General features: G+C 49.5%; 1 protein-coding gene across 4 annotated transcripts in view; it reads right to left on the bottom strand.

Annotated features, from left to right (window-relative positions):
• AP1G1 (adaptor related protein complex 1 subunit gamma 1) overlaps positions 1–24,352 on the bottom strand; it is a 95,888-nt gene extending 71,536 nt beyond the window's left edge. The window contains exon 1 of one of the 4 annotated variants that reach the window (XM_065567694.1): positions 24,057–24,352. The gene's annotated coding sequence lies outside the window, so the exon portion shown is untranslated. Of the gene's footprint in view, positions 1–22,156; positions 22,901–24,056 lie in introns of those variants that run through there. The other 3 variants (XM_065567693.1, XM_005310212.5, XM_065567691.1) reach the window with 3 other exon arrangements.
• Positions 24,353–25,064: the final 712 nt, after the last annotated feature.

Here is a 25,064-nt window from a genome sequence, read left to right as displayed (position 1 = left end):
GGAAAGCCGTCGAGGAAGCTTGGGCCCTCGTGGAGTGGGCGGTGAGGTGCGGTGCTGAGACACCTGCCAGGTCATAGCAAGTCCGGATGCAAGACGTAATCCAGGAGGATAGGCGTTGTGAGGAGACCGGTGAGCCTTTCATTCGGTCGGCCACTGCAACGAAGAGTTGCGTCGTCTTTCTAAAGTGCCTTGTGCGGTCAATATAGAAAGCCAGGGCCCTGCGTACGTCCAGAGAATGCAAACGTTGATCCTGGCGAGTAGCATGTGGTTTAGGATGAAAGACCGGGAGAAATATATCCTGGTTGATATGAAAAGGAGAAACCACCTTAGGGAGAAAGGCAGGATGTGGACGAAGCTGCACTTTATCCTTGTGGAAAACTGTGTAAGGGGGCTCGGATGTAAGCGCCCTGAGTTCAGAAACGCGCCTTGCTGAGGTGATGGCTACAAGGAAGGCTGTCTTCCAGGACAGGTACAGAAGTGAACAGGTGGCCAGTGGCTCGAATGGAGGACCTGTGAGCTTGGAGAGAACCAGGTTGAGGTCCCACGTCGGAACGGGCTGACGTTGTTGTGGGTACGTCCGGTCTAAGCCCTTGAGGAATCTAACGACCATCGGGTTAGAGAATACCGAGGACGCGAGTTCCCCTGGATGGAAGGCCGATATAGCGGCCAGGTGAACTTTAATTGAAGATATCGCCAACCCTTGCTGTTTTAGGGATAGGAGATATTCCAAAATGAGAGGGATAGGTGCGTGCAACGGGGACGTGGCTCGCTGTTCGCACCAACAGGAGAACCGCTTCCACTTGGCCAAGTATGTGGTCCGTGTTGAGGGCTTCCTACTGCTCAGCAGAATCTGTTGGACAGAGTGAGAACACTGTTGCTCTGCCTGGGTGAACCATGGAGCAGCCACGCCGTGAGGTGGAGTGATTGCAGGTCGGGGTGACGCAGCCGGCCGTGGTTCTGCGTGATGAGATCCGGATACAACGGAAGCGGGATCGGTGTCCGAACCGAGAGTTCCAACAGCGTGGTGTACCAATGTTGTCTCGGCCACGCTGGAGCGATCAGAATTACCTGTGCCTGGTCTCTGCGCAATTTGAGCAGTACCTTGTGGACCAGAGGAAACGGAGGGAAGGCATAAAACAGGTGGTCTTTCCAGGGAAGGAGAAACGCATCCGAGAGGGAGCCCGGAGCTCGACCTTGCAGGGAGCAGAACACGTGGCACTTCCTGTTGTCTCGAGATGCAAACAGGTCTATGTGGGGAAACCCCCACTTCTGGAAGACGGAATGTATAATGTCCGGACGGATAGACCACTCGTGCGTTTGAAAGGACCTGCTGAGCCGGTCCGCCAGAGTATTCTGGACTCCAGGGAGGAACGATGCCGTGAGATGGATTGAGTGGGCGATGCAGAAGTCCCACAGGCGAATGGCCTCTTGGCATAGAATTGACGAACGTGCTCCTCCCTGCTTGTTGATGTAAAACATGGCCGTGGTGTTGTCGGTGAGAACTAACACACAGCGGCCACGTAGGAGATTGAGAAATGCCTGGCACGCCAGGCGCACCGCCATCAGTTCCCGAACATTGATGTGCAGGGCTAGCTGAGGTGCAGTCCACAGGCCCTGGGTATGGTGCTCGTTGAGATGGGCGCCCCAACCCAGAGATGAAGCGTCTGTGACCAGGTGCAGAGAGGGTTGTGGGGCGTGAAACGGCATCCCCTCGCAAACCACATTGTGATCTAGCCACCATGTGAGGGAGGTCAGGACCGAGTTCGGGATTGTGACCACCATATTCAGGCTGTCCCGATGTGGGCGGTATATTGATGACACCCAGGTCTGGAGTGGGCGAAGCCGAAGTCTGGCATGCCTGGTTACGTACGTGCATGAAGCCATGTGACCCAGGAGGGTAAGGCACGACCTCACCGTGGTAGTTGGGAAGGCCTTGAGTCCCTGTATGAGGCTCGTGATGGTGCAAAAGCGATTGTCTGGCAGGATGGCTTGTGCGCGTCTGGAGTCTAGAACCGCACCGATGAATTCTATTCTCTGGGTAGGTTCTAGAGTGGATTTGTCCTTGTTGAGTAGGATACCCAACTTGTTGAATGTGCGCACTATTATGTGGACGTGATCGCGAACTTGTTCCTTGGTGCGACCGCGTACCAGCCAGTCGTCTAGGTACGGGAACACCTGTATCCCTTGCCGACGAAGGTACGCTGCCACGACAGCCATACATTTCGTGAAGACCCGTGGGGCCGAAGATAGTCCGAAGGGAAGGACTGCAAATTGGTAGTGCACCCTGTTTACCACGAATCGGAGGAAGCGTCTGTGAGGCGGGAAAATAGCAATGTGAAAGTATGCGTCTTTCATGTCGAGGGCGGCAAACCAGTCTCCAGGATCGAGGGAAGGGATAATGGCCCCCAGAGAGACCATGCGGAACTTCAACTTTACTACGAATTTGTTGAGTCCGCGCAAGTCCAAGATGGGTCGCAGACCTCCTTTGGACTTGGGGATGAGGAAATAACGGGAGTAGAATCCCCTGCCCCTTAATTCCACTGGAACCTCCTCTATGGCCCCCATAGCGAGGAGCGTAGAAACTTCCTGTATAAGAAGTTGCTCGTGAGAAGGGTCCCTGAAGAGGGACGGGGAAGGGGGGGAGGAGGGGGGGATAGAAGAAAACTGGATAGCGTATCCCCTCTCCACCGTGCGGAGGACCCAACGGTCCGAAGTTATAAGGGACCAAGCACGGTGGAAGTGGGAGAGGCGATCCCGAAAGGAGGGGGCTGGATCCTGGGGGATGACTGGGGCGCCGTCCTCGACCGCACCTTCAAAAGTTCTGCCTGGGGCCTGAAGGTGGTCGAGGTGGCCCCTGGTTCTGGCCGGGTTGAGGGCCGGTCCACCTTCTTCTACCACCTCGCCCTCGCCTCCGGGCCGAGTCTTGTCTCTGACGAGGCGGGGGGGGGTAGAAGCGCTGAGGTTGCGGCCTAAATGGCCTGCGCTGGGGGCCCACAACATGCATCCCCAGGGAGCGCATGATTGTTCTCGAGTCCTTGAGGCTCTGCAGGCGGGAGTCCGTCTTATCCGAGAACAATCCATGCCCCTCAAAAGGCAGATCTTGTAGGGTTTGCTGCAGCTCCGGAGGCAAACCCGAAACCTGAAGCCAGGAGATCCTGCGCATAGCGATGCCCGAAGCCAGGGTCCTCGCCGCTGAGTCTGCAATGTCCAAGGAGGCCTGCAAGGAGGTCCGAGCCACCTTCTTGCCCTCCTCTACCATGGCTCCAAACTCTTCCCTGGACTCTTGGGGAATCAACTCCTTAAACTTCCCCATAGAGTTCCAGGAGTTGAAATTGTAGCGGCTCAGTAACGCCTGTTGGTTCGCCGCTCTCAGTTGTAGCCCTCCGGCTGAGTAGACCTTACGGCCAAACAGGTCGAGCCGCTTAGCCTCTTTTGATTTAGGCGCTGCAGCCTGCTGGCCGTGGCGCTCTCGTGCATTCACTGATTCCACCACCAGTGAGCACGGTTGGGGGTGGGTGTACAAGTACCCATAGTCCTTAGAGGGGACAAAGTATTTTCTTTCCACCCCTCTCGCTGTGGGTGGAATGGAGGCAGGAGTTTGCCATATCGTATCCGCATTCGATTGGATCGTGCGGATCAGAGGTAACGCCACCCTCGATGGGACATCTGCTCCAAGGATGTTCACGATCGGGTCGTGCACCTCCACTATCTCCTCCGCCTGCAGGTCCATATTACGGGCCATCCTACGCAGGAGATCCTGGTGAGCCCGAAGATCTATCGGAGGGGGACCCGTACATGAAGTGCCCGCCACTGCCTCGTCCGGAGAGGAGGAAGAGGATGCCTCCGGTGGTACCGGATCCAAGGGGGGGTCCTGATCCCTTTGCTCTTGGGCCGGGGCATCACCTGCACTTGGGTCCCTGGTGTCGGGTGGCGTGGACACCGAAGCCTCCATGCCTCCTGGCGGAGGCCGAGAGATGGTGGATTCTGGGGCCCTTCTAACCGAGTGACCCGAGCGAGAGGTCGATGGTATTGGAGCCCCTTGTTCTTGGTGGTATGCCCACGGGGTCCAAAACGACCAGTGAGATGGTCCATGAGATTGGTCCTCTGCCATCTCCTGCCAGTGGCCGAAATTTTGTTCATCGGCGCGCCCTTGAGGGGGGTATGCCGATCTCGACAAGTCCTCCGAGGAGCGGGACACCGATCTAGACGGCCATGGCGGTGCCGAGAGAGATGAAACCATCCCGGTGGGCTGCGGTGCCGCACGGTGCCGGTCCGGAGATGATCTATCTCTGCGCGGTGCCGGCGATCGGTGCCGGGACCGCGACCGGTGCCGATGACCTCGTCGGTGCCGGGAGTCAGATCTGGACCTCGACGAGGACCTGGAGTATGCCCGGTGCCGGGAGCGACCCCTCGACGTCGAGCGCCGACCGTAGCGGTGCCGAGAACTACGTCTCGACGTTGATCGGTGCCGACGATCATAGCGGTGCCGAGACGTAGAACGGTGCCGCGAAGTAGATCTTGGCCGCGAGTACGACCGGTGCCGAGACGATATTCGGCGCCGGGACTGCGAGCGGCGTGGGGACCTGCTTCGGGACCTGGACCGGTGCCGAGGTTCCAGCCCTTGTGATGGTGGGCGCATCAAAGCAGGTTTCCCCCTCGACTGGACCGGGCGAGTCAACGGTGCAGTCGGTGCCGGTGGCTGAGGCGGTGCCGGCTCCGTGAGAGCTATTAAGTCTCTCGCCGCCGCAAAGGTCTCTGGAGTCGACGGGAGGCACTGTATCACCGCCGGCCTGGGGGGAGACGCTATTTGCACCGGACTCAACGGCCTCGGCGCCGGAGTCGACGGTGCCGGAGGCAACTGTTTCCGTTGCTCCACCGGTGGACGCGGCTCTACCCCCGACACTGGGGGAGCTGGCGTCTTCGGCACTGATGTCCCCGTCTTATGGGCTTTTTTATGCCCTGGGGATAAGGACCGGCGCCGAGGCACTTGCTGTGTCTGCGGTGCCGACGAGGTCCGGTGCCGGGGAGGCTTGTCTGACGCCACTCGCGTGGTCGTCGCAGCCGGTGCCGCCGGGGCACTGCGCACCGAGGTGCTAGGTGCCGGGGCCTTGCTCGTGGAAGGAGCGTCCGGGCTAAGAGCCGCCTCCATCAGAAGTTGCCTGAGCCGAAAGTCCCGCTCCTTCTTCGTTCTCGGACGAAAGGCCTTACAGATTTTACACTTGTCTGTCTGGTGTGACTCTCCCAGGCACTTCAGACAAGATTCGTGCGGGTCGCTCGTGGGCATAGGTTTAGCGCAGGAGGCGCACAGCTTGAAGCCGGGAGCGTTGGGCATGAGCCCGGCCCCGCGGCCGGGGGAGAAAAGGGGGGAGACGACCCCCTTAACCCCCTGGACTATTTAGAACAACTTTAAAACTACTTAACTAACTTACAACAAACTCTAAGACTATAACTATAACTACAACTATGATACAACAAGAAAGCTAGGGAAAGTGGAGAACAGCTAAGCAGCGCTCCACAGTTCCAACGACCGTCAGGGGCGGTAAGAAGGAACTGAGGGGGCGCCGGGTCGGCTGGGGTATATATTCAGCGCCATGAAGGCGCCACTCTAGGGGGCTCCACAGCCGACCCGCCGGTGTTGCTAGGGTAAAAATCTTCCGACGATCGTGCACGCGGCGCGCACACACCTAATGGAATGGATATGAGCAAGCACTCGAAGAAGAATGTAAATTTTCAGTGCCGACCAGCCCAAAAATGAGTACATACAAGGGGGTTGAATTAAAGTTTCAAAGGCAACCTTTGTAACATTAACACGAAGTATAGGTTGTTAATGCTGTTATAAATATAACAGTCACACTAAGAGGCAATGGACAAAATCTATAGATTACTTTCTGGTTTGTTGTGGTTATGATATGAGCAGGAAAACTACTGTTAAAAAAGCTAGCAATCCAAGAATGGCTAGATAGTCTTTGGACAGATGTTGGATATGCTATGAAGATACTTCTAGTTTTTGTTCAGTTATGAAATACAGCAACAATCTTCAAATGGATGTCATCTGACGGCGGAATTTGAGATTGTATCACACTCTCCAAACTTCCTGCCCCAAAAAAGCAGAATCACTAGAATTGCCGAAGGCAGGCATTCTGAAGGACACTTTAGTTATAAATAAATCTACTATTTATTTATCCATGAGACTTTGACTATGTCTACACAGCCAACGTGCTTTAACGTGGTTGTGTAGTTGCGGCTCCAGCGCTGGGAGAGAGCTCTCCCAGTGCTGTAATAAAATCACCTCCGTGAGAGGAATAGCTACCAGTGCTAGGAGCGTGGCTCCTAGCGCTGCAGCATTATCTACACTGCCACTTTACAGTGCTGAAACTTGCATCGCTCAGGGGGGTGTTTTTTCACACCCCGAGCGAAAAAAGTTTCAGCGCTATAAGTGGCACTGTCGACAAGGCCTTGGTCTTTGCACTGCAACTCCATATCTTTTAACTAATAGTAAATTCATTACATTCATTTTTAGACACATCTTTTGCTTAATTCACAAATTAAACAAGCCCTTAGAAAAGCCAAGTGTTCTGTACACATCTCCATGTGCCCGCACAACAGCATCAGAAATTTTACCTGTGACATGCTCTCAATAGTTCCTGCTGATTTTCAGCCACTTTTCTCCAAAGCCATTCAAGTGTAACAATGACAGGCAGACGAGGGGTAAAACAGTTAAAACAATATGGTGCAAACTTTTCTGTTGTACACTGTTAGACCAATTGCATAATCTTGTGACTGTTACCCTGGTTCTCACTCCCTTTTCCAGCCTACTGTTACCATCACCCACTTACCGTATCTTGTCTCAAGCTAGATTGTAAACTTGTCAGGGCAAGGAGTAGGTCAGATACGATGCATAGCAAATCTGAGCCCTGATCCTGACTGAGACCTTCGGGTGCTACTTGAATATAAAGCAAGACATTGTGTTTCTGCCCAGTTCCGAAATACAAAATAAGATTATTTCAAATTCAATTCCGCACAACAATACTGTGTAAATGAGCAAGAAACAGCATGCAAGAGAGACTCAGGACAGCAAAAAAATATGGAGCAAGAAGTCGACTCATTATGATGATGTTAAAAAGCTTCAAGTAATTATCTCACTGTTAATGGTCCTTACGTTTTCTTTCACCCCATTTCCGAAGTCACCTGCCTTAGCTGGTGTGTCAGGATGGTCCAGTGATTAGGGCACTAGCCCAGGACTTGGGAGACTCTGGGTTCAATTCCCTACCCTGCCACAGACTCCACGTGTGACCTCAGGCAAATCACTTAGTCTCTCTTTCCCTCCGTTCCCCTCTGTATCTAGCACTGGTGCAACGCTGCTGGAATCCTGTGTCCAGTTCTGGTGCCCGCAATCCAAGGATGTTGATAAATTGTACAGGGCTCAGAGAAGAGCCACAAGAATGAGTAAAGGATCAGAAAATCTGTCTTATAGTGACAGACTCAAGGAGGTCAATCTATTGAGCTTTAACAAAGAGACGGTTAAGGGGTGATTTGATTACAGTCTATAAACACCTACATGGGGAAGAAATATTTAATAATGGGCCCTTCAGTCTAGCAGAGGAAGGTATAACACAATCCAATGGCTGGAAATTGAAGCTAGACAAACTCAGACTGGAAATAAGGCATAAATCTATAACAGTGAGAGTAATTATCCAGTGGACCAATTTACGGAGGGTCGTGGTGGATTCTCCATCACTGACAATTTTTAAATCAAGATTGGATTTTTTCTCGGAAATCTGCGGTACGGATTATTATGGGGCAGTTCTCTGGCCTGTGCTGTGCAGGATGTCAGACTGGATGATCACAACAGTCCCTTCTGGCCTTGGAATCTACAGAATGGAGATAATAGCACTTTCCTACGTCACAGGAGTGTCATGAGGAAAAATACATTAAAGGCTGCCCTACAGTGATGGGGGTCTGTAAAATGCCACACTCACACCTGTAGTGCCCCCTTATGTCAGGGGGCAATGCTGCAAGGGGTCCTCACCTTTGGTGCCCCCTACTAGTTGTCTGTCTCTCACGGGGCCTTCCATGGGTTGGCCAAGTCACAAAGTTCAGTCTCCTTCCAAAATAACAAAAGTTCCAACTGAAAATCCAAATCAAATGCCCAAACTAATAATTCTTTGCCCCTCCCAGGTTCCACTATAGCCCTCTGCTTCCTAGCCCCTGCAGAGCTTCCCCTATCTTGCTGCTTCTTCAGCAGGATTCCCCCGCTGCCTCCCTTTACCAGGGACTCTGGCAGCTTCCCTTACGGATCTTCCCCAGTCTTTGCAGGCCCTATCTCAGGGCTCCCCAGCACAGGAGCCTATCCTGCTCCCTGTGGGTTCTCCTTCCTACAGGAGAGTTCTGCCTTCTCAGCAGTCTCTCCCCCTAGATTGAGCTCTCCAGCTTTACTTAAGTAGTCCTCCGCAGCTGAGGTCAGTCTCTAACTCCATTAACCCAGCCGGAACCACTAACTGCCTCTGTGTGGCTAGATCACGGGTCAGGCTGAGTGGTAACTGCTAGACCATGGGCCAAGCTGAGCCTAGCTTTCCTTAAAGGGCCAGCCTGTGCCAGGGCCATGGAAGTACAAGAGAAAGATTAAAAAGTGTACATTCCCCCCCACCTCCCATTTCTCCTGTAGTCTGTCATACCTGGTGCATCATACCTAGTGATTAAGCAGTGTACCTGACTAGCCTGAGGACTAAGGCTACCCATCAAAGTGAAAGCCCAGTGCTGACATACCCCTGCAATTTTCCCCTCTCCTCTCCCTTATGACTTCTGCCAGGAATGACATTTCCACATATCGTACCTCAGCCTCCTGCACCGCTATTTGTGTGTTCATCAGACCTGAGTGATGGGGCGTGACACACACTTTCATATAAAATTTTCATTCTTGCAAAAATTAATAATTTTGTAATTACATGTGAAAATTAGGATTATGGAAAATAAGATAACATTGGAATCTCTGCTCTAGCTGTAGTGCTTTCCTATACAGCAACAAGGTGAAACTAACATGATTCTTAAAATCTACAGATATATCTCTACTACTACAATGATCAATATTCACCACAGCACACCCTTCAAAATCCATGGGACCTACATATGCCTATCATGTGGGGTACCTCACCCCCGTGCACTAAATGCCCCCAACAACTATGTGGTGGAAACCAATCACTACGCACTTGTCACGGAGTATTGGGGGACTCAGGGCCCTGCACCCCCGGCTTCCTGCGATTCACCATGACTCTCAGCCCGCCAGTAAAGCAGAAGGTTTATTTGGAGGACAGGAATACAATCCAAGACAGGTCTTGCAGGCACAGACAACAGGGCCCCCCTCAGTTAGGTCCAGCTTGGGGTCCCAGGGCATCCCAGCCCACCCCCCTTTGGGGGGTCAGAGCCATCTCTGCCTCCCAGCCATCTCTCCAGCCCGCTTCCAGCACACTGCCTTCAGCGACCCCTCCCACCGCCTTTGTTCAGTTTCCCGGGCCAAGGTGTCACCTGGCCTCCAACCCCTTCCTGGGTTCTCATGTTACACGCTCAGGTATTCGCCTTCGGGCAGACTCCCATCCCCCAATACAGACTATCCTAGCCACACTCCCCTGTCAGCATTCAACACACCACAGTAAGAACAGGCCCAGTTCGTCACAGCACTCAAATGAACTCACACAGAAAAATAATAAAAGACAAACACTACATCACCCGTGGGCGAATACTTTTCACAAAATGATCACTCCATATCTGACCTTAGTCCTCATCCTCAAAGGAAATCTGCACACCTTCTTCAAAAGATGAGCTTGGGAGCTTAGATTCATAACTTTGCTAGACACTAAAAATCATGGACTTGGTCACTGGATTTATGGTTCCCTACAACAATCTGTAACCCACTAACCCTCCTTTGTCCTATGACTACCGAGGTGTTAACTGCCTACTTCATCCTGAACATCTCTTGCGAGGGGTTAACTTCTTATGCTTAACAATCTACACCACCCTTCTATATAGCTGTGACACACTGAGTACCTTTCCCAGATCTGAAGAACTCTGTATAAGCTTGAAAGTGTCTCTCTTTCACTAACAGAAGTTGGTGCACTAAAACATTACCTCTCACACCTCTCTAACATGATTCTTGTCAGTTTCACGATTGCACAAAGCACTAGAGGTGTCTGCAGACTTCAAAAATCAAAAACAGCATTGATTCATATTCATTTTGCATATGGGAGGCTCTTTACAGCCATAAATGGTAGCATTTTTTTTTTAAATGAAAGCTTAGAGTCTGCAGAAGTTGATAGTTTAGTTCCTTCCTCTCCTCACCACCATTCACCAAAGGAAGTTTCCCATGCCCCGTTGGCAAGTGGATTTTGCAAACACTGGAAGTGGACTGCCCAATGCTAACTCTGCCATAGTTCACCACTCCTCCAGTCTTTGTCCTCTTCACTACTGTACTTAGCAATGAATCACCACATTGCTAGAGCCTATACCTTCACCAGATGTTCAGAGGGAAGGACTTGCACTTAATAATGACACTTATGCAACCTGAACAAGCCCTGCCAACATTCTCAAGAATTTAAACAGTAGACTCCTAAACAGAAAGCTTCTTGTACTAAATAACTTACACTTATATAGTGCCTTCCAATTCCAGAGACCCCACAATGCTTTAACAAGATTAATTGGTCATAAAAGAAGGCAGCTGCTGTTTAACAGCACAAAGCAACACTACCCAACAACTTATGGCAGGAAGTAAGACTTGGTCTATAAGGCAGCTTATGTCGACCTAACTATGTCAGTGTCCACATTACAGTCTTGCTCCTGACAATACAAGTGCCCTATTACACCGACATAACACCACCTCCACGAGAGGCATAGGGTGGGAGTTCTCAACTTTTTCCTTTCTGAGGTCTGTGCCACAACAACTGTTTTTCTGCATATAAAAGCCAGGGCCAGAGTTTGGGGGTAGCAAGCAGGGCAATTACCTGAGGTCCCACACCACAGCGGGCCGCGCAAAGCTAAGTTGCTCAAGCTTCGGCTTCAGCCCAGCCAAGGGTGGTAGGGCTCAGAGCCCCAGGCTTCAGCACTGCGTGGCGCGGCTTTGGCTTTCTGCCCTGGCCCCCGAGAATCTAACCCTAGCCCTGCTTGCCAGACCCCCTGAAGCCTGCTGACAGCCCCCCAAGGGGCCCCGGGCCTCTGGTTGAGAACCGCTGGCATAGGGCTTATGTCAGTGTAGTTAGGACAATGCAGTGTCGGTGCAGACACTGCATGTTACTTACATCAGCTGTTGGCCGTAATTTTTGTCAATTTCATGGCTACGCTGGAGTGACTACTGCAGTGGATGTAAGTCAACCTAACAGAGGTCGACTTAAAATTGTAGTGTAGATATGCCTTAAAATACTTCACCTAAAACCGCAAAGAAAACTGAGACACAAAATGAATTGATGCCATCTGGAATTTGCCTAGATCAACTGTGTTAACACCAAGACACTTGCAAAAAGTGCCACGGTCTTTTAATCAGTGCATTCAGAATCTCAATTGTACATCTCATCTAAAAGATTGGTACTCCAACCCCATAGCGTCCCCCTACTGGGGCACTAGTTCAGTACTGACAGAGAAAAGGCTGACAATGAATTATCACCACCACCACTTTCAGTAGAACCCTAAAGGCATATCGATGCAGCAAAAAAAAGACCCTCGGCAGCGAGACTCAGACTCGCAGGGCTCATGCTATGGGGTTAAAAATAGCACTGTAGATGTACAGGCTCGGACTGGAGCCTGGGCTTCGAAACCTAGCGAAGGGGGAGGGTCTCAGAGCCCAGGCTAGACCAAATGTTTACACTGCTATTTTTAGCATCACAGCATGCCCAATTCAGTTGACCCGGGCTGTGAAATGCGCTGCCATGGGGTTTTTTGTGCTGTATAGATGTACCCCAAGTTTCCCTGGATGGCTTCTAGCCAAGGACTGACTATGCATAGCTTATGAGACTAACCAGCACACAATATGAAGCAGTACGTCTGCAGACTAAGAATGTGCATTTTGAGAGCACCTGTAAAGACAAAGAAAAGGCAGAGCAGGAGTTTTTTAAAGGGGTATTCCTAGAGAGCAGCAGACCCACCAATTTCAAGTGCAAATAATACCTTGCAAGTCAGTTACCTGTCATCTATATAGGACTTTATTTATTCAACTAGGTATATTTCTGCAGATTAGTTTGTTTATAGGTAAAATTAAACACTAAGGCGAAGAGGAAAAGTATCCAGAGAAGGTAAAACTGAACAGGCTGTTCTTTTGATACTCCTTCTTGGAAGAAATATACTCAAGCCTTCCCCCGGCCTGCCATTATGCTTGAGTCAGATAAAGAGGAGTAAAGTTTGACTATTTCCAGTTTATGCACTTTTCTGGCATTCCTAGCATCCTCTTGGATCGCAAAGAAACATAGGTAGCCATTAAGATCTTCCTTGCCCAACCTGATCGTGTCACTCTCACGCTTTCAAGTGGATTGTGATGGGATACCAGGCCCACCACATACAATCACAAGTAGCAACAGAGGAGACACAAGGATGAGGCAACCTCTGTTCCCAGGAGCAAAATGATCAGGGTGGAGGGTAATTGCTCCCTAAAAAATTGTCTGGCCACTGTCTGATCACTTACTCTAAGACAGAAAGGCTAATTAAATGTATGTCTACAGTCACTGAGAGAATGCATCGGATTAGAAAACATGTGACATAACCCTTGTAAGCTTGACTTAGCTCTTAAGGTGGAGGACAATTGCGTTTAAAAACACATTAGCTGGCTGTGGTTAACACTAGCAGGGATCTTAGGGTTAACCACAACCAGCTAACACCATTTTAATGGGACCATCCTTGCCACATTATGGACTAAGTCTTCTTGGTTATACAAAGCATTTTCCCAATACAGACAAGCCCTCAGTACTTTTCTGCTCATGGCTGTTTGCCCTTTGATTAGCTTACAGCCTTTGCCCATAGCTGATTTTTTAATATTTTTCACAAACTTCTTTACAAAATTATTTTATAATAGTCTTAATGATATTTATTTCAAAATAATTAGTCCCATTTCTAAATGTTCTGTGACTGCTCTGTTTAACCCAATTTCATCTTTTGGGATTTTAATTCTCTTATTAACTTAACTCTGTTTCAGTCCATATTAGTGATCATCTGTATTATACACCCATAGCCCAAGTTTCTTCCCTTCAAGAGCAGTCCTCATGGTTAGATATTGTAGGGACTACTCTGCTATCATATCCATTGTCCTACTCTTTCCTGGTGCCATCTAGAGTAACAAAAATACATCCCAACCCCACTTACATCTCACAATATCAATCCCTTGTCTATGTGATCTCATCGGTTTCAAAGTTCAGGGCCTCATTAACATTCTTCTTATGAGACCAACAAGAACTCAAACATACTTTTGATAACCAAATAGCCAATTATATTTGCAACCAATACTACCTTCCAATATAGTCAACTTCCACAAATCAAGAACGCTTAAATGCTTCAATAAAGGTATATTCTTCCATTACGGGTTACAGCTAGATATCAAGAGGACTTATGTTCCTAAATCATTTAGGTGCTTTTGAAAAATTACTTCAGCTCCTAAATATGAGTTTACGAGCCTATGTTTAGGCTCCTATTTTTGAAAGTTTGTGTGTAGAAAAAGGTTCACAATAACTTTGTTGATGTATTGAAAGTCTAAACAACTTTTCACTGTTACCTGAAGCAATTCTTACTTGAAGTGACAAGAGACTGTGTGTAGCACACTGCTGCAGCCATTCCGCCTCAGCTTTCCCCACATGCTATCCAGCCTGCTTCGGTAGCTTATGGCTAGGGCCTTACCAAATTCATGGACATAGGATTTTTAAAATCGTAAATTGAATAATTTCAGCTATTTAAATCTGAAATTTCACAGTGTTGTAATTGTAGGGATCCTGACCCAAAAAGGAGTTGGAGGGGAGGAGCTCACAAGGTTATTGCAGGGGGGGTTGCGGTACAGCTTCCCTTACTTCTGTGCTGCTGCTGGTGGCGGCGCTACCGTCAGAGCTGGGCAGCTGGAGAGTGGTGGCGGCTGCAGGCCAGGAGCTCAGCTCTGAAGGCAGAGCCGCCGCCAGTAGCAGCGCAGAAGTAAGGATGGCCTGGTATGATATTGCCACCCTTACTTCAGTGCTGCTGCTTGCAGAGCTGGGCCCTCAGTCAGCAGCACCACTCTTCAGCCACCCAGCTCTGAAGGCAGCAGCACAGAAGTACGGTATTGCCACCCTTATTTCTGCGCTGCTGCTGGCGGGGCGCTGCCTTCAGTGCTGGGTGCCCGGCCAACAGCCGCCGCTCTCCGGCCACCCAGCTCTGAAGGCAGCACAGAAGTAAGGGTGGCAATACCATAACCCCCCTAAAATAACCTTGCAACCCCCCTCCAAATCCCTTTTGGGTCAGGACCCCAGTTTGAGAAACATGGGTCTCCCTCGTGAAATCTGTATAGTAGAGGGTAAAAGCACACAAAAGATCAGATTTCACAGGTGGAGACCAGATTTCATGGTCCACAACGCATTGTTCCTGGTCGCTAATTTGGTAGGGCCCTACTTATGGCTCAGCTCATTGGCCAGATTTAGACCTCACTTTCTGGGGTAGCAGGTCCAAAAATCACAGGCCAAAAACAAAGCGAGTCAGCTCTCAGCCCCTGTGCAGTTATTCGTACCACCCATCCCTTTGGGCTTAGCTCAGAGCCCACTCTTTCCCCCTGATGGGGCACCCCTTCCTGCAGCCTGTCTTAATCACCGACACATCCCTGATAAACCAAAGCAATCTGGTGTCAAACTTCAATCACCCTGACATCTGCTGGGAGAGCAATACAGCAATGCACAGACAATCCAGGAAGTTTTTGGAGAGTGTTGGGGACAACTTCCTGGTATAAGTGCTGGAGCAACTGACTAGGGGCCATGCTCCTCTTGACCTGCTGCTTACAAACAGGGAAGAATTGGTAGGGGAAGTAGAAGTGGGTGGCAACCTAGGCAGAAGTGACCATGAGATGGCTGAGTTCAGGATCCTCACAAAAGGAAGAAAGAAGAATAGCAAAATATGGACTCTGGACTTCAGAAAAGCAGACTAGATGCCCTTAGGGAACTGATGGGCAGGATCCCCTGGGAAGCTAATATGAGGGGGCAAGGAGTCCAGGAAAGTTGGCTGTATTTTACTGAGAGTGCAGGAACAAACCATCCAGAAGTGCAGAAAGAATAGCAAATATGGCAGGCAACCAGCTTAGCTTAACAGTGAAATCTCGGTGATCTTAAACTCAAAAAGGAAGCTTACAAGAAATGGAAATTTGGACAGATGACTAGGGAGAAGTATAAAAATATTGCTAGAGCATGCAGGGGTGTAATCAGGAAGCCCAAGGCACAATTGGAGTTGCAGCTAGCAAGGGATGTCAAGGGTAACAAGAAGGGTTTCTACAGGTATGTTAGCAACAAGATGGTCAGGGAAAGTGTGGGACCCTTACTGAATGGGAGAGCCAACGTAGTGACACATGATATGGAAAAAGCTGAAGTACTCAATGCTTTTTTTGCCTCAGTCTTCACAGACAAGGTCAGCACCCAGACTGCTGTACTGGGCAGCACAGTATGGGGAGGAGGTGAGCAGCCCTCAGTGGTGAAAGAACAGGTTAAGGGCTATTTAGAAAAGCTGGACATGCACAAGTTCATGGGTCCAGATCTAATGCATCCAAGGGTGCTGAGGGAGTTGTGATTACAGAGCCATTGGCCATTATCTTTGAAAATTCGTGGCAATCGAGGGAGGTCCCGGACGATTGGAAAAAGGCAAATATAGTGCCCATATTTAAAAAAGGGAAGAAAGAGAACCCGGGGAACTACAGACCGGTCAGCCTCACTTCAGTCCCTGGCAAAATCATGGAGCAGGTCCTCAAGGAATCCACTTGGAGGAGAGGAAGGTGATCAGAAACAGTCAACATGGATTCACCAAGGGCAAGTCATGCCTGACCAACCTGATTGCCTTCTATGATGAGATAACTGGCTCTGTGGATATGGAAAGCGGTGGATGTGATATATCTTGACTTTAGCAAAGCTTTTGATACCATCTCCCACAGTTTCTTGCCAGCAAGTTAAAGAAGCATGGGCTGGATGAATGGACTATAAGGTGGATAGAAAGCTGGCTAGATTGTCAGGCTCAACGGGTAGTGATCAATGGCTCGGTGTCTAGTTGGCAGCCGGTTTCAAGCGGAGTGCCCCAGGGGCAGTTCTGGCGGGAGTCCGAGAGCCCCCCCTTCCCCCCCCTTTTTTTTTTTTTTGCTTGGAGCAGCAAAAATGGTAGGGGGGGTGTGCTCAAAAAATTTTTACTGATGGGGTGCACGATCAAAAAAGTTTGGAGACCACTGACCTTGACAAATTGGAAGATCGGGCCAAAAGAAATCTGATGAGGTTCAACAAGGACAAGTGCAGAGTCCTTCACTTAGGAAGGAAGAATCCTATGCACTGCTACAGGCTGGGGACCAACTGGCTAAGCAGCAGTTCTGCAGAAAAGGACCTGGGGATTACAGTGGACAAGAAGCTGGATATGAGTCAGCAGTGTGCCCTCATTGCCAAGAAGGCCAATGGCATATTGGGCTGTACTAGTAGGAGCATTGCCAACAGATTGAGGGAAGTGATTATTCCCCTCTTTCGGGACTGGTGAGGCCACACCTGGAGTACTGCATCCAGTTTTGGTCCCCCCACTACAGAAGGGATGTGGACAAATTGGAGAAAGTCCAGCTGAGGGCAACAAAAATGATTAGGGGGCTGAGGCACATGATTTACGAGGAGAGGCTGAGGAAACTGGGCTTGTTTAGTCTGCAGAAGAGAAGAGTGAGGGGGGATTTGATAGCAGCCTTCAACTACCTGAAGGTGGGTTCCAAAGAGGATGGAGCTCGGCTGTTCTCAGTGGTGGCAGATGACAGAACAAGGAGTAATGGTCTCAAGTTGCAGTGGAGGAGGTCTAGGTTGGATATTAGGAAACACTATTTCACTAGGAGGGTGGTGAAGCACTGGAATGTGTTCCCTAGGGAGGTGGTGGAATCTCCATCCTTAGAGGTTTTTAAAGCCCGGCTTGCTAAAACCTTGGCTGGGATGATTTAGTTAGGGATTGGTCCTGCTTTGAGCAGGGGGTTGGACTAGATGACCTCCTGAGGTCTCTTCCAACCCTATGATTCTCTGCCTTCCCTCCAGGGAGGCTCTGACTCATCATAGTCCTACTCAGGGCTTGTCTACACTTACAGCACTCCTAGCGCTTAGTGAAGATGCTACCTATGCAGATGGGAGAGCTTCTCCCACCAGCATAGGTAAATTGTCACTCAGGGTGTGGATTTTCCATATCTCGGAGCAACATAGTTATACTAACAAAGTGTAGACCAGCGTTTCTCAACCAGGGGTCTGTGGCCCCCCAGCAGGTTTCAGGGCAGAGAGCAGGGCTGACGTTAGACTCACTGGGGCTCAGGGCAGAAAACCCAAGCCGTGCAGCACTGGAGCCAAAGTGTAAGCAACTTAGCTTTGTGTAGCTTCCTGTGGCATGGGGCCCCAAGTCAATTGCCCTGCATGCTACCCCTAATGCCAGCCATGGCTTTTAATCTACTGGATATGCAGATAAACAGTTGTGGGCCATGGAGGTTTTCATAACATGTTGGGAGGGGCTCAAAAAGAAATAGGTTGAGAACCCCTGGTGTAGACCAAGCCTCAGTTGCTGGCTCAGCTGTGTTGGTTTGCCAATAAGAAATTTTTTAAATAAAAATACAATTTTAGCCCTTAATGTTGCAAACACAAAGCAAATGAGTAGTCAGTCACACTGAAGTCAATGGACTATTTGTGAGAGTTTAATTATATACCAGTTTAAGTGTTTGCAGGGCTGGGCCTTCATTTTCAATATTTTGTTTTTAGCAGATAGTTTTCTAAAATTCAAATAAGGCACCCTACCAGCAGTGGCATTTTAAAAAGTATTTATAATTTACTGTAATTAATTCAAATTTATAATCGAAGATTCCAGTAGCACAAATTTTCAAATAAATTACCTCACCTGGATTTAAATGAATGATTTTTCTTTTTAAAACCAATTATTTGAATGGCCCACCCTGATTACCTAAAACAAACCGCACCACTCAAGCCAGCCAGGGTTGTTGGGGGTTTTCTGACACACACAAAATCAGAGGCGGATCTAAGTCAATGGCATAACTCCGCCATATCTCAGTGGTGTAGGATCAGCTCTCGATGGGTAAAGAGAATGAAGCAGACATATCTAGACTACAATAAGGGGTAATAAGCAATGTCTGACTAAATACTACTGAATTCCAACTGCCTTGGACAGCTGTACTTCCACATGGCTTGAAAAGTGGCTCAAGGACAGTAAATGCAGACTTGTCAACATGAACATATCAAATTATATTAGAACTCTAACAGAATACAGCAGGGATCTGTATTTAGTCCAGTTTTTTCAATATTTATACAGAAAAGAGGTAAGCAGCATGTTATGATTAACAGAAGGTACTAAATAGAGAAATGTTGCTAGCACCACAGAAGAAAAAGGCAATATGAAAAGTCTTCCAGGAGAAAAATGATCAGGAAATAAAAAATGGAATTCAGCCTGAAAAGACAGCAGCTAATCTCTCTTGGGAAATATCAGAATACATATTATTTAATGGAAGAGTGAAATTTGGAAAGTAGCAGTGCCAAGAGACCAGAACAGCAGGAAAGAAAACGGAGTTTAAAATGTGATATGGCAACAAAAAGGAACAATGCTACTTTGGGTTGCACCCATGGGAGTAACATGCAACAAGAAGATGGTTAACAATCAGGAAACATTCCTGCAAGCAAGATCTTTAATAATCTCTGAAAGGAAGTGGAAATCTCATCCCCAGTAATATTTACAAGTAAATTGAACAAAGCACAGAAGTCTTCTGCAGGGAAAAATACCACTGTCTAGAAGTTGGGGGTGAGAAAAGAGACCCAGTTCTCTATGATTTCTAACTTGCATAAATCTTAAGTTTTAGCTAAACTGAATGCAGCCCTACCTCTCATTTCTGCTTGCTGCCATTAGCTGAATCCTACCATATGCCAGCCCCAGGAAGATATCAGATTAGAGGCAGTGGATGGGGAAGTTTTATATGGTTCCCATTTGTGCACAACTGTATGTCAATCAAATTAAACTCTAATTCTCACTTGGATTTCCAAAGATGAGCAAGATGCATTTGTACTTTGATGGTATGTCTACCCTGCAATTAGACACCTGCAGCTGGCCCATGCCAGTTGACTTGGGCCCGCAAGGTTGTTTCAATGCAGTGTAGACTTTGGGGCTCAGGCTGAAGCCCGGGCTCTAGGACCCAGCAGGGTGGGAGGATCTCAGAGTTCCCGCTCAATCCTAGACGTCTACACTGCAATTCAACAACCCCAGGAGCCCTAGTCAGCTGGCACAGGCTTATAACTGCAGTATAGACATACTCTGAGTCACCCTCCTCATGTCTTTCTTCCATAAGAGTAACACTTCGCTATTACACATAGTCCTTTACAAATGCTAACCCTCACAACACCCCATAAGGCAAGCAGCGAAGTATTATCTGCATTTTACAAGTTGAGAAATGTAGAAACAGAGAGGGGAAGCAATTTATCCAAGGCCACACAACAAATCAGTGGAAAAGACAGGATTAGAACTCCAAAATTCCTGGCTCCCAGTTGCATGCTCTAGTCACCAAAGACCATGCCACCTCTACTATTCTCATCTACTTCTGACCTCCCAACCAGCTAATTTATAAGACAGTCGGGTGGTCTGTTTCCTGCTCAGCTATATGCAGACCAACCCTTTTAGTTTCAAAACAGACCCCAGAATCCTTTATGTGGTACTACAGCATGACAGAGAAGAACCGTCTTTCTTTAAAGAGTTAATACCGAGGGAAAGTGCCAGACTGAAAGCCTGGAGGCTCAGACTCCTCACTCTACAGAGTAGTTGCATCTTAGGCAGCGTTAATGTACGTTTTTCCACATGGGGTAATTTCAGCCATATGCTGGGAAGCACCACCATCATCCAGTTTTGGCAGTCAATTCAATCCTTAGCCTCTGCCAGTTAGCCTCATTTGTAACATGAACAGTGGCCAATCAGCAACTGGACCGAGACATCCTACTCATTTCATAGAGACCACCATGCAGTCATATCAGAGGGTAATGCCTTTTGGACACTAGTAACCTGGGCTCAATTTGATACTTTGGCCTGAGATATTTACTTACCAGACCTAATCCAATAATATAGTATTTGCCACCAGAGTAAATGTATGCCCTTAAGACCCACATGTCCCAGAAAGCATCAGAATATGATCAAGAACAAGCCATTCAACACTGGTAAATTTTAATCTCCTTCACCAGAAAGATTTGCATTATTATAGGGACAACTATAAACCAAAGGCCAATTTCTAAAGCAATATAGAACTATGCAATTCTCCCAACACAATAAGGGCTGAAAAATCCACTCAGAGTGAGTGGTAAATTTTCCTGGATGAGGAATCCTACCACCGACTTTCACAGAATTTAAAAATTTATCTTTAAAAAGTTTCTAGCACTCATGGTTTCAAAGATAACTTTCAAATCTACACAAAATGTAAACCAACAAAGTACTTGTTTCTAAGTCTGCAGACAGACAACTCCAATCCCTCTATTGTTGCTCATAGCTTTGCCCAGCTGTCACGTGACAAATGACCAGTCTCATCAATTTTCCATTGCTGCTATTCAGAATCCTGTGAGCAACAATGAAGCTGACAAGAAATCATATCATAATCTCTGCTGTTTGGCAAATCTAAGAGCAACAGCAAGGGAAAGTTATGATTTATTCATTGGGGAGAAGACAACAAAAATGTGGAGGCGGCTAGGAAAGGGGTAGATTAGCAGAGACCCTATCCTCAGAGCCGAAAAGAGCCTCTGTGTTGGGAGCAGATGAATGTGAGAAAGAAAATGCTCATTCTCCCTTCTACTATCCTAGGGTGAAGTCTCAAATTTATCATAAGCCTATTAGTGGGAAGCGGCTTATGATTAGTGGGATGTTCCTAAACATCCAGGAATCACATCCTTGTAGTAATTTAAATATTCTCTCCTTTCCCAGCATATAGGAGAGATGGAGGAGGATGTGTGTTGTGGGGCAACATACAAGAGCAGAGTCTCTAATGTTATTTGAGCTCTCTTGTCTAACCGAGCTCTTCAGTGTCTGATAAAGTTTTCATGGATGAGGGAGCGGATCAGCAGAGAGTGTGGGCGAGGGAAAGGAGAGAAAATATGGCAGCTGAGTGGGACAGACAAATGAAATTGGAAAGAGTAGTGCATACAGTGTAAGTGAAGAGAAAGAAAGGGATGGAGTGGGAGAGGGGAAGAGAAAGAAAAGAGGAGTAATTAAGAGAGAGGAAAAAATGGAGTGAAGCCAGGAAAGGCAAGAAGTTAAAACACAAACACAAGAAAGACAGCAAGTTATTATTTAAAAGTATGCTAAATAGAAGACTGACAGTTAAAATTCATTACAGTGAAAATGCACTACAGAATTGCTTGGGCTGGAGGGAACTGAGGTGGCAGGGGTACTTTTCACTCTGACTAGTAGGCAAACAGGTGTCAAGTATATTTTTCAAGCCCATTTTTCAAGCTCTGCTCTCAACACCACCTCTCCTAAGGATGCTGTTAGTGTTTCCACAGCTCTTCATCAAGCATGTCACACACCAACTGCTACAATAAATCACAACAGAGCATTTAAAATCAGTATGTACAAGGTGACAAATCTGATTTTGAGAAAGACTTTCAAGAATCAATCCACACCCAAAAATCAGCACCTGAGTAACAACACACCATATGGTTTGAGAAAGAGCTCAACAAACCCTTGAAGAAGGGACTCAAACAGTCCCAGGATCCATCACTGGAGACCACTCTATTGCCAGCAAAAAACTCTGCACCTTGCTGTAAATGGCTCTAGGCAGGGACTGTGGGTTTTCTCTCTGTGAAGAGCTAGACAGAGAACTATGGGGCTAGCCACAAACACCAAATAAAAATCCATGAACAGGACACCTCAGTGCATTACAGCTGCAGAGTACTGCACTCAGCCTAGGAAATACCAGAGTAAAGAGTGCGGAAAAACCCAGTGTTACCTCTTGTATGCAGGCATCACCCCAATACAGTCTTCAAAGGAAATTACATTTAATTAGTTTTTTCAAGTTCTGGCACAACCTCTGGTAAATAGCCTTAAAATTTCCTGTTTAAAAGTTGTCTGTATGAGAGCTTTTCTGCTCCCCACTGAAGCAGCAGGGATGGGGGCTTTCTTTTCAAAGAAATGGCAGGACCAGAGCAACAGTACCCACTGTCCTCACTCCAGCCCTAGGGGAATCAAGGGAAAGGGGGCAGTCAGGTTGGATGGTTTATGGGAGGCTGTGTGGAGCTGGTGAAGTTTGGAGGGAGAGACAGCACTGAGGGGACAGAGATAGTGTTGATGGAGGGGCTCATGATTGGCCAGCAGGGAAGCTGAGGGGGACATAGAGAGTGGGACCAGAAGGGCTGCAAAGTTGCGGGTAGGTGGGTTATACTGGAGCTAGGGGGAGTCTCTGTGGAAAGCTCTTCCACTAGGCTGGTAGGGAAAGGGTGTAACACAAGGCAGCCAAGTTGAAGCGAGGAGAGGAGTGGACGACAGGAACATGGGCAGGGGGCTCACAAGACATATAGGGCAAGTGGGTTTATGGGGCTGGGGCATGAAGGATGCATGGAAGCTTCTATGGGACAGGAAAGGGTTATGCTAGCCCAGTAAAGCACAGGAGAGGGGCACAAGGTTGTGGGTGGGAAGATGATGAGGGGGCAGTTACGCTAGTCAGATGAAGGATGGAACATGGGACACATGCAGGAGTGGAGGTTAAGGGGGGGGAACAAGAGGGTTGGGGGGTGATTTATGCTGGCCCAGTGCAAAAGGGGATATGGGACAAGGGTGTTCGGGGATTGGGCGCTGGAGGGGGGAGTTATGCTGGCACGGTGGAAGAGGGCATATGGGATTGGGGCAGGGGAGAAAGTTATGCTAGCCCAATAGGGTAGGAGATACAGGACAGAGGGGCTGAAGGAGCAGAGGAGAGGATATGGGGGGTTACACTGGGCCAGTGGGGGAGGGGATATGGAATAATGGATTTGGGGGGGTTAAGCTGGCCTAGTGGGGGGAAGGGATACAGGATCGGATGGGGGGGGTTCGGCTACAGGATTGAGGCGATTACAAGGGCCGGGGGGGGGGGGGGGGGGTATGGGACTGGCTGACGGGGGGAGGGGATATGGGGAGTTAGGCTGGCCACGGGGAGAGGGCCCCCGGGGTTAGGCTAGAGGAGGAAGAGAGCATTACACTGGCCCTTCGGCCAGGTGGGGACTGGAGCAATCAGGCTGGGCCGCCGGGGGGAGAGGACACAGGTGGGACGGTTGCGCTGGCCCTGCGAGGGGGGCAGCGGGCGGGTCCAGAGGACCGGGGGGGGGGGGGGTTTGCGCTGGCCTTGCGGGGAGAGCCGGGCAGGCGGGAGGGAGGGGGTTGCGCTGGCCCTGCGGGGCGAGCCGGGCAGGCGGGCGGGAGGGGGGACGGGACAGGCGGGGGGGGGGTGCGCTGGCCCTGCGGGACAGGCCGGGGGGGGGGGGTTGCGCTGGCCTTGTGGAGGGGGGACGGGACAGGCCGGGGGGGTTGCGCTGGCCCTGCGGGACAGGCCGGGGGGGGGGGGTTGCGCTGGCCTTGTGGAGGGGGGACGGGACAGGCCGGGGGGGTTGCGCTGGCCCTGCGGGGCGGGGCGGGGGGGGGGTTGCGCTGGCCCTGCGGGGCGGGGCGGGGGGGGGGCTGCGCTGGCCTTGCGGGAGGGGGGACGGGACGGGCCGGGACAGGCCGGGGGGGTTGCGCTGGCCCTGCGGACGGGCTCTGGGGCAGTCAGGCTGGGCCGACGGGAGAGGGTCGGGGTCACACGGCGCCGGGGGCTAGAGGCCGGGGGGGGAGAGATGGCGGAGGGGAGCAATGACCCCTGGTTCCCCGCCCCCACTCACCGGGCCGGGTCCCTGCAGCGGAGGAAGCGGCAGTAACAGGAGACAGGCATCCAAAATGGCGGCTTCGCGACCTCAGCACCGATACCGCAGGCGGAAGGATTCGCAGGACGGGACTCTCTCCTCTCCGTTTCCGGGTCCCACCTCGTGAGGGGCGGCCCTCCGCCGACACTGCAGTCCCAGGTGATCAGCCTCCCGGACAACGGGCCGTTCGCTGGCGCCCGTGGCAGCGGGAGTTGGGAACTACTTTCCTAGGCGGAAGCATCCTTGAAACTCCATGTTCGAGGAGCGAGACGTAAGCGCCGTGGCAGGCAGTGATGACGTCAGACGCCCGGCTAGTCACCGCTCCGAGTGTTGCCGCGAGATGAGGCCGGCTGGCCCCGACGCCGTGACAGAGAGTTCCGCCCTCTCCCCGCAGGTTCAAACCTGGCAGGAGCTCTGCAGGAAGCTGGGCTGTCTCCTCTGTCATAGGTTTCCGTGTGTTAGTCTGTATCAGCAGCAACGAGGAGTCCTTGTGGTACCTTAGAGACTAACCATTTTATTTGGGCATAAGCCTCTATGGGGTAAAACCCACTTCTTCAGATGCATGGAGTGGGAAAAAAAACAGTAGGCAGGTATCTCTACAGAGTACATGAAAAATTGGGTGTTGCCACTTGGTAAGGCAATGCCCATCTTTTCATGTCCTTTGTCATAGACACTTTCTACCCCCTTTCTACAAGTGGAACAAACTCAGTATGGCCTGGGCTTACCCACCAGTGCTCCCAGGCAGTTTGGGAATATGCGAATAAGCACACCTCTCAAGATATCTGGGGTTCAGAATGCCAATGGCTGCATATTTTTAGTACATTGAATTCATGCACAATATTGGCAAAACTACCATTGGAACATATGTTTTCTGTTCTTTTAACTATGTGTTTTCAGAAGAAGAAATTCTTGCGTTCAACCCTTTCTCTCCTTCACTAACAGGAATGGTGTGACAAAAGTCTGGGCCTCCATGTTCACGGAAGAAGG

The sequence above is a fragment of the Chrysemys picta genome, chromosome 14 (assembly GCF_011386835.1).
Source record: "Chrysemys picta bellii isolate R12L10 chromosome 14, ASM1138683v2, whole genome shotgun sequence".
NCBI lineage: Eukaryota > Metazoa > Chordata > Testudines > Emydidae > Chrysemys > Chrysemys picta.
This window is presented reverse-complemented; position numbering and strand designations above follow the sequence as displayed.